The following is a 9,412-nucleotide window of genomic DNA, read 5'->3' on the forward strand; positions in this document are numbered from 1 at the left end:
GACAGGTAGCAATTATTTTAATGATTGGTCGCCCGGAAAGCGCAACCTGCGCCGCAAAAGGTCCACCGATCGGTGTACCTGTCATCGCAGGGGAGTAGGGCATCGTTCAATCGCCACACCAAAGCGCCAGGAGGAGCATGAGGACTCCCAGAGGTCTATGATTTTAATATAAGGACTGACCTAATGCGCATATTAAAATTAACCTAAAACGCTAGCGCATCATACCCTTAACCCGTAGCTTAAGTGCCCGCTCCCATTTTTTTCTGCTCCTCAGCCTGGAGATATGCATGCAAAAACCAATTAACGGCTGACCTTCAGACCCCAGCGGGTGCGGAGCAACAAACCAAGGCGGCGCTGGGACACCTGACGCAGCGGAAGGTGCTAAGAATCTCTGGCTACGAACAGGCTGTCTTTGGAAACTGAACCTGGCAACGCTTAACGCTAGAACCTTATTCAGTAAAACTTACCGAGCAGCCCTGTCCGAGGAACTATAGCAGGTATTAAATGGGAGGATATAAGGCTCATCGAGGTTAAGAGGAGACGCAAGGAGTATACATTTCTAAGGGGCGGGGCGTAGTGCGCAATCGTGGATAAGCTGACAGACGAGAACTAGCTGTGGGATTCGTCATCAATAAGGATATAGCTGGCAACATAGCGGAGTCCTACAGTATTACCGAAATAGTGGCAGCTATCGTAATTACGCTTAATAAGAGTTACAAGGCGAACGTTATGCAGGCCTACACGCCTATCTCCATCCAATCTTCATTCATGCTGACCACATCTTTAAAATCTTCTATGAATACGTAGATTCGGCAACGAACAATGTAAAATCACAGTACACGGTCTGATGGGCGACTACAATGCGACGGTAGGCAAGAAGCCAGCCGAATGCCAGGCGACAGGCGTAGGAATAATAGGCTGTAGCAATAAGAGGAGGACTTTATCAGTAGAGTTCGCAGAGATAAATAAGTTACGTATCATGAGTACCTTCTTCCGCAAGCGAGAGAACAGGAAGTGGACGTGGAACAGCCCCACTGGTGAGACTAAAAGTTAAATGGACTTCATAGTGTGCGCTCACCCACGCATCGTGCAAGACGTGGGTCCACGGAAATATGCGTTGGGAAGACAAGAGAATGGCAAGCTCGCGAATCAGCTTACATTTAAACAGGGAAGAGGAAACCTAATGCAGTGGAATCCCAGTAACGAGTTAGCGTTGAGGGAAAGTAGAGGAATTAAGGATGCCGCTGCAGAACAGATATTCGGCTTGAACGGAAGATTGAGACATTAATGTTCAAACAGAGATCGATAATCTTACAGCTATCATTACGGAGTGCGCTGAACTAGTAGGAGGTAAGTTAGTTTTATAAAATACCGTCAAGCTATCTCAGGACATGAAAGATGTGCTTAAGAAACGCCAGAGCATGAAAGCGTCTAACTGTTCAGAGGGAATAGAACCGGTAGAGCTATCAAAGCTGATAAATAACGCAAGGTAGCCGATACTAGAAGGTTTAATATGGAGAGAATCGAGCACGCTCATAAAACGTTAGGCAGTGTGGCAATACAAGACCTTTATTCGACCCTAATTTACAGGCCGAGCAAGTCGACCGCCTGGGCGACCAGAAGTCGCTGTTCTTCCTCCCCTTCAGCGCCAAGCCAGTCGAGCCAGGCGGTGATGGATAAAGAAAGTGGGGGGTAGGAACCCGACTGCTGAGCAGCCGGGCAATAGAAGAGGCAATGGGCCATGTCCGCATAGATAAATAACGCAAGGTAGCCGATATAAAAAAATTTAAAATGGAGAGAATCGAGCGTGCTCTAAAAACGGTATGCAGTGTTTAGCAGTACGAGACCTTTATTCGACAGTGTTTAACCATGGTTATAACCCGAAGGTCGAGCGGTAGCGCTTTTGCAATGCGTCGGGCTAAATTTGGAGGTCGGCATCGTGTCGAGCACGCTGAATTCTGGTTCGACGTCGATTATGGTCCAAACCGGCCAAGGCCAAATTTGCGGGGTGAACCAAACGAAATTTTGGAATTTTGGAGACTATAGAGAATATTTACTACTTTGAATCAGTGCGGAAGCACGGATTTGTGCAATGTAGAAGACGACGAAGAGCGGGCAGTGCCACCGGATAGAAGTTCACGAAGACGACGCTCTACAATGCACAGCGCGACTATAGTGCCCAGCGCAAGGGTGTGGCGCAGTTTAACACGAGACCTGTTCGGCTGTGTCCATAGTCAATTCCATTTGAACACATCATTAAGGCAACAAAAAAACGGCGCAACCTTCTAATGGACTTGCGCAGTTTCCTGTTAAGCTGATCTGTTCGCGCCGCCGCGGGTTTGACTCCCATTCGTAGATGCGATTAATTTTTCTCCTTTTTTCTGTCACGGCACAATTCAACGTTGGCTAGGCCGAAGGTCGATTTCAGGCAGCGGACAAGTCCCATGGTGTGTAGAGGGGTTGATGCAGCGAGTAAAGCTGTCGCCCTAAAACGGAGACAGCCTCAGTGCGGTGAAGAGGAAACTGGGCATACACAAAAAGCAGATGCATTTGTTGTGTGATAAAAGTGCAATGTCAGTAGCAATATGGATAAGATAGCTAAGGTAGCCGAAGAGTTCTATACATATCCATACCGAAGCCAATAGAAGCGGGATGTTAGCGAAAGAGGCGGTCGCGCACAGTACTGGGACATCGCGCCAGTAGCGAAAAAGAAAAGTAAAGAAAGCTTTGATAACAATGACAAGAAGGAAACTAGCTGGTGAGTATTAGATAAGAGCAGATCTTTTGAAAGGCGGAGGGGAGATTGTGCTTTTAAAACTAGCGACCGCGTATACGCAATGCCTTGTGACCTCGTGCGTGCCATAGGCTTGGAAGCACGCTAAAGTAACCTTAACCCATTAAAAAGGAATCATCAAAGGCTTGCAAAATTACCCACTGATCAGCTTACTGTCCGTTGCCTATAAGGTATTTGCTAGGGTAATCGCTAATAGAGTCCGAACGACCTCACATTGCGGTCAGCCAAATGATTGGTTAGGCGACCTTTGTCAAGTAAAGTCTGTTGTCAAGTAAAGGGTACTTGACAATAGACCTTATTTAAACTACCGACCAGGTGGTACAGAAACGCAGGAGTGTGACCAACCCCTATACACAGCCTTTATAGATTACGAGAAAGCATTTGACTGAGCCGAAATTCAGCAGTCGTGGACGCATTTGGAAACCGGGTACAAAATAGCCTGATGTGAAAGCATTGGAAAAGATGTATAGCAGGTGCACTCCTACCATAGTCCTTCCTAAAGTCAGCGATAAATTTCTATTCATCAAAGATTTTAGGCAGAGATACACAATCTGGCTAGTGCTATTCCCCGACTGATTAAAAGAGGTATTCAAAAGTCCTGATTGCGAACAGTTGTGGACGGGGGTGAAAAGAGAATACCTTAGTAATTTGCGATTCACTGATGACATATCCTTGCTAACTCACTCAAAAGATGAATAGCATAGCGCGATCAGTGACTTGGACAAGGGGAGGAGAGCGGTCGGTTGGTCCAAAAATTTAAATGCAGAAAAATGAAGTAATAAAAAACTCCCAAGGGAACCGCGGCTTAAAATCCTTAGCGAGGTGCTGGAAAGTCTAAGGGAATGTGCCTACTTAAGCAGCTGGTGATCGCAGATCCGGATCACGAGAGAGAAGTGACTAGAAGAACAAGAATGGGGTGGATGGCATTTGGGAATTTTTCACAGATAATGAAAGGCAGTTTCCAAACAGCCCTTAAAAGTAAAGTAAGTAATAGCTTGTAGCGTCGCAAAACACTACTGGCCTGTGGGCACTCGAACTCCAGAATCTGTTTGTGCCGCGAGCGTTCCGCCCTCTTCGCGGCCGCGGTGCTCATGTTCGGCGTTCGAAAACGGGACTGTCAATGGCCAAGGTCGCTTTCTTCCGAGAACCCGCAGCTTGGTCACGTGAACACAGCGTTTGAAAACTCGTCCGTCAACAGACCAGTACTCTTCTTCCTGGAGCGGAAGCAAGTGGCTGCTCGGGGAGCCAGTCAGTACCTCCCAAGGGCCTTTGGCCCTCTCTTTTTTTGGATTGGGGGGGGGGGGGTGCATCATTTATTCACAATGAAAAATTGGGTCACTGACCAAGTCCAAAAATGAAAAAATGACGTTTCGGGTCCCATACGGGGCCCTAGTTCACAATAAGGCTGTCACAGAAGAAGGGATGGTTATATATGCTTCAGAATCTTCTCCAAACTTTTCACGTAGATATGATGTAGCGTGCCCTGATTCTTGTTTAGCGTGTTGGCCGTTGTCTGGATGATTAGGGATTCTAGATGTAGTCTTGCAGATAGGTTTCTTTCCGTCGCCAGGATTTCCACCTCATCCCAGCCTATGTCGTGGCCAGTGGACAGCACGTGCTCTGCAACTGCATTTTTTGCAGCGCGCTTGTTTCTGACGTCGGCCTGGTGCTCCTTAATGCGCCGGTGGAAGTTCCCGGTTTCCCCGATGTAGACAGAGGGGCAGTCGCTGCAAGGTATCCGATAAACAACGCCAGGGAACTTGGGACGTGGTAGCGGGTCCTTCACGTTGACCACATCGGCTCGAAGCTTGCTGGTTGGCACGTGTGCGATGTGCACTCCGTGTTTACGGAAAATCCTTGAAAGGGCTTCGCTGATCTGACGCACGTAGGGAACCGCGGCACGTTTTATCTTTCTTGTCAGCTCTTGTGCTCCTCGTGTGTAGGTGACTTTCTTGGTCACTTTGCTGATAAAATTTCTGGGGTAGCCATTTCGCTCAAGATCCTTCTGAATAAGCGCCAACTCGTTGCCAAGGCTGACCGGGTCGGAACAGATGTTTTTGGCACGGTTGACAAGGGACGCAACCACTGAACGCTTGTGAGCCGTAGGATGAGCGGAGTCGAAATCCAGGTATCTTCCCGTGTGCGTTGCTTTTCGGAAGACGCTGAAGGCTAAGCGATGCGCATCACGTTTGACGAGCACATCCAAGAACGGGATCATGCCGTTCGCTTCCTCTTCCAAAGTGAAATTTATGGATGGCTCTACGGCATTCAGGTGTTCAAGAAAGCTGTGAATATGCTGTTTGTTTAAAATGCAAAAGCAGTCATCAACATACCTCAGAAACACCTTTGGACGATGAGTGAACGAGTTCAGGGCTTTCTGTTCAGTAGACTCCATTGTCAGGTTGGCAGCCGTGACTGAAATTGACGCTCCCATTGCGGTTCCGAAGATCTGCTTGTACACTGTTCCGTTGTAAGTAAAGTACGTGTTGCCTAAGCAGAAATGAAGCAATTCGCTGATCTCGCTGACGTTGAACGGCGTGCGATCGGGAAAAGAGGGGTCGTTTTTTAGGAGCTCTTTGCAGGTTTCCACAGCAAGATCGACCGGGACACTTGTGAACAGGGAACATACATCAAAGGACAAGTGCACATCGCTTTCTTCGAGGACGATATCCTTGACTTTTTCAATAAAGTCTTGCGAATTCTTGATGTGCGTCGCTGTTTGTCCCACCAACGGAGCCAACACTTTGTGCAGATAACCAGATAGTCGGAATAGAGGAGACCTGGTGAAATCCACGATTGGCCTTAGCGGAATTCCACTTTTGTGAATTTTCGGCAAGCCATATATTGCGGGAGCGGATCCATTAGTGCAAAGAAGCCTGTAGTACAGCTTTCTTTGAGAAGGCGGAAGACCACTGAATATGTCAGACAGGATCACTTGCAAGCGGGACTGTATTTTCGACGTAGGGTCCTTAATGAGCTTACAGTAGGTTGTCGCGTCCTCGAGCATCTCTGACATTTTTGAGTGGTACGCAGACCGGTCAAGCACAACAGTCACATTTCCTTTGTCTGCGGGCAGAATTGCAATATCCTCCTTCTTTCTCAGCGACTCGAGGGCCTTCCGTTCACCTTCGGAAAGAATGTGCTCACGGTGCTGTTTCCGCAATCCTTTAAGAACACCGACTGCATTCATTCTGACATCTTCTTGTACGTCTTTATCAAGATGACTAATGGCTCTTTCCACAGCGCAAATCATCTTCCGCGTATCCGGCGGTTTCCCCATATTGAAATTCAAGCCTCGGCTTAGCACCATTTCTTCGGTGGCACTCATGGTGTACGACGACAAATTTTTAACCTTGAAGACTGGTCCTCTAGACTCGTTCCTTTTATTTTCCCCCAGCAAAGTGCATAGTTTGCTTCTTTGCGAAACTTCGTGCTTCTCTGTGGTGCGCCTTGCTTCTTGGTTGGCAGCTAGTTGCACCTCGGCGTAGATTTCCGGCATGCGGAACTCTAGTTGCCGCTTCGCAAAGAAAGCCTCCTGTTCTAGGCGCTTCAAGGTGCACTTACATTCATCGATGCGGGCTTGTACAAGCTGTCGCTCTGCCTTCGTCACGACGTGGCGTCCAAAGGCGGTGTTCACAGATGGACGAAGTTTCAGGGATCTTGGGGTCACGTTGTTCGATTTGCACTCCAGGCTGAAGCGCAAGTGGGTGCTGAAGGCTGCTAGACGTGCAGACAAGCTTATGAAGCGCCTTATTCCTGTGACAGCTTGTTGAGCAAATTGATGGCGAATATCCACATAGTCCAAGGTTCGACGGAACACCGTCTGGTCAGGGTGAAGCATTATTTATTCACAATGGAAAATTGGGTCGCTGACCAAGTCAAAAAATGAAAAAATGACGTTTCGGGTCCCATACGGGGCCCTAGTTCACAATAAGGCTGTCACAGAAGAAGGGATGCTTATATATGCTTCAGAATCTTCTGCAAACTTTTCACGTAGATATGATGTAGCGTGCCCTGATTCTTGTTTAGCGTGTTGGCCGTTGTCTGGATGATTAGGGATTCTAGATGTAGTCTTGCAGATAGGTTTCTTTCCGTCGCCAGGATTTCCACCTCATCCCAGCCTATCTCGTGGCCAGTGGACAGCACGCGCTCTGCAACTGCATTTTTTGCAGCGCGCTTGTTTCTGACGTCGGCCTGGTGCTCCTTAATGCGCCGGTGGAAGTTCCCGGTTTCCCCGCGGAAGATGATTTGCGCTGTGGAAAGAGCCATTAGTCATCTTGATAAAGACGTACAAGAAGATGTCAGAATGAATGCAGTCGGTGTTCTTAAAGGATTGCGGAAACAGCACCGTGAGCACATTCTTTCCGAAGGTGAACGGAAGGCCCTCGAGTCGCTGAGAAAGAAGGAGGATATTGCAATTCTGCCCGCAGACAAAGGAAATGTGACTGTTGTGCTTGACCGGTCTGCGTACCACTCAAAAATGTCAGAGATGCTCGAGGACGCGACAACCTACTGTAAGCTCATTAAGGACCCTACGTCGAAAATACAGTCCCGCTTGCAAGTGATCCTGTCTGACATATTCAGTGGTCTTCCGCCTTCTCAAAGAAAGCTGTACTACAGGCTTCTTTGCACTAATGGATCCGCTCCCGCAATATATGGCTTGCCGAAAATTCACAAAAGTGGAATTCCGCTAAGGCCAATCGTGGATTTCACCAGGTCTCCTCTATTCCGTCTGTCTAGTTATCTGCACAAAGTGTTGGCTCCGTTGGTGGGACAAACAGCGACGCACATCAAGAATTCGCAAGACTTTATTGAAAAAGTCAATGATATCGTCCTCGAAGAAAGCGATGTGCTCTTGTCCTTTGATGTATGTTCCCTGTTCACAAGTGTCCCGGTCGATCTTGCTGTGGAAACCTGCAAAGAGCTCCTAAAAAACGACCCCTCTTTTCCCGATCGCACGCCGTTCAACGTCAGCGAGATCAGCGAATTGCTTCATTTCTGCTTAGCCAACACGTACTTTACTTACAACGGAGCAGTGTACAAGCAGATCTTCGGAACCGCAATGGGAGCGTCAATTTAAGTCACGGCTGCCAACCTGACAATGGAGTCTATTGAACAGAAAGCCCTGAACTCGTTCACTCATCGTCCAAAGGTGTTTCTGAGTTATGTTGATGACTGCTTTTGCATTTTAAACAAGCAGCATATTCACAGCTTTCTTGAACACCTGAATGCCGTAGAGCCATCCATAAATTTCACTTTGGAAGAGGAAGCGAACGGCATGATCCCGTTTTTGGATGTGCTCGTCAAACGTGATGCGCATCGCTTAGCCTTCAGCGTCTTCCGAAAAGCAACGCACACGGGAACATACCTGGATTTTGACTCCGCTCATCCTACGGCTCACAAGCGTTCAGTGGTTGCGTCCCTTGTCAACCGTGCTAAAAACATCTGTTCCGACCCGGTCAGCCTTGGCAACGAGATGGCGCTTATTCAGAAGGATCTTGAGCGAAATGGCTACCCCAGAAATTTTATCAGCAAAGTGACCAAGAAAGTCACCTACACACGAGGAGCACAAGAGCTGACAAGAAAGATAAAACGTGCCGCGGTTCCCTACGTGCGTCAGATCAGCAAGGCCCTTTCAAGGATTTTCCGTAAACACGGAGTGCACATCGCACACGTGCCAACCAGCAAGCTTCGAGCCGATGTGGTCAACGTGAAGGACCCGCTACCACGTCCCTAGTTCCCTGGCGTTGTTTATCGGATATCTTGCAGCGACTGCCCCTCTGCCTACATCGGGGAAACCGGGAACTTCCACCGGCGCATTAAGGAGCACCAGGCCGACGTCAGAAACAAGCGCGCTGCAAAAAATGCAGTTGCAGAGCACGTGCTGTCCACTGGCCATGAGATAGGCTGGGATGAGGTGGAAATCCTGGCGACGGAAAGAAACCTATCTGCAAGACTACATCTAGAATCCCTTATCATTCAGACAACGGCCAACACGCTAAACAAGAATCAGGGCACGCTACATCATATCTACGTGAAAAGTTTGCAGAAGATTCTGAAGCATATATAACCATCCCTTCTTCTGTTACAGCCTTATTGTGAACAAGGGCCCCGTATGGGACCCGAAAAGTGATTTTTTCATTTTTTGACTTGGTCAGTGACCCAATTTTCCATTGTGAATAAATAATGCTTCACCCTGACCAGACGGTGTTCCGTCGAACCTTGGACTATGGGGGAGGGGGGGGGGGGTGAAATTCTTTAAATGAAGTCCCAATTCCTAACCTTCACCGAGTCCGCAGCCCGTACCTCGCAACAAACTGGTTGGAGTAGGAGGAAGAGGTAGAAGAGGAAAGGCAGAGAGTACAAATTCTAGCTCTGCGTCCCAAATTTTAGATTTAATTATACTCCATTCCCTGTACATGAGTGCATTTGTATCCGCTATGCACCCTGGCCAATCCGCCGCCGTGGGTATGTGCCATTCAGCCCGAGGACATCATCATCATCATCATCAACCTGAATAATAATCGGTTTGTTACCCTACACGGGGGGAAGGGGGTGAGGGGGTAAAAAAATGAAAGAGAAAGGGGAGTAGCAGAAAATTGAAGTCATGTGGAAAGT

This window comes from Amblyomma mixtum, chromosome 8 (assembly GCF_055824585.1).
Source record: "Amblyomma mixtum isolate Tamu chromosome 8, ASM5582458v1, whole genome shotgun sequence".
NCBI lineage: Eukaryota > Metazoa > Arthropoda > Arachnida > Ixodida > Ixodidae > Amblyomma > Amblyomma mixtum.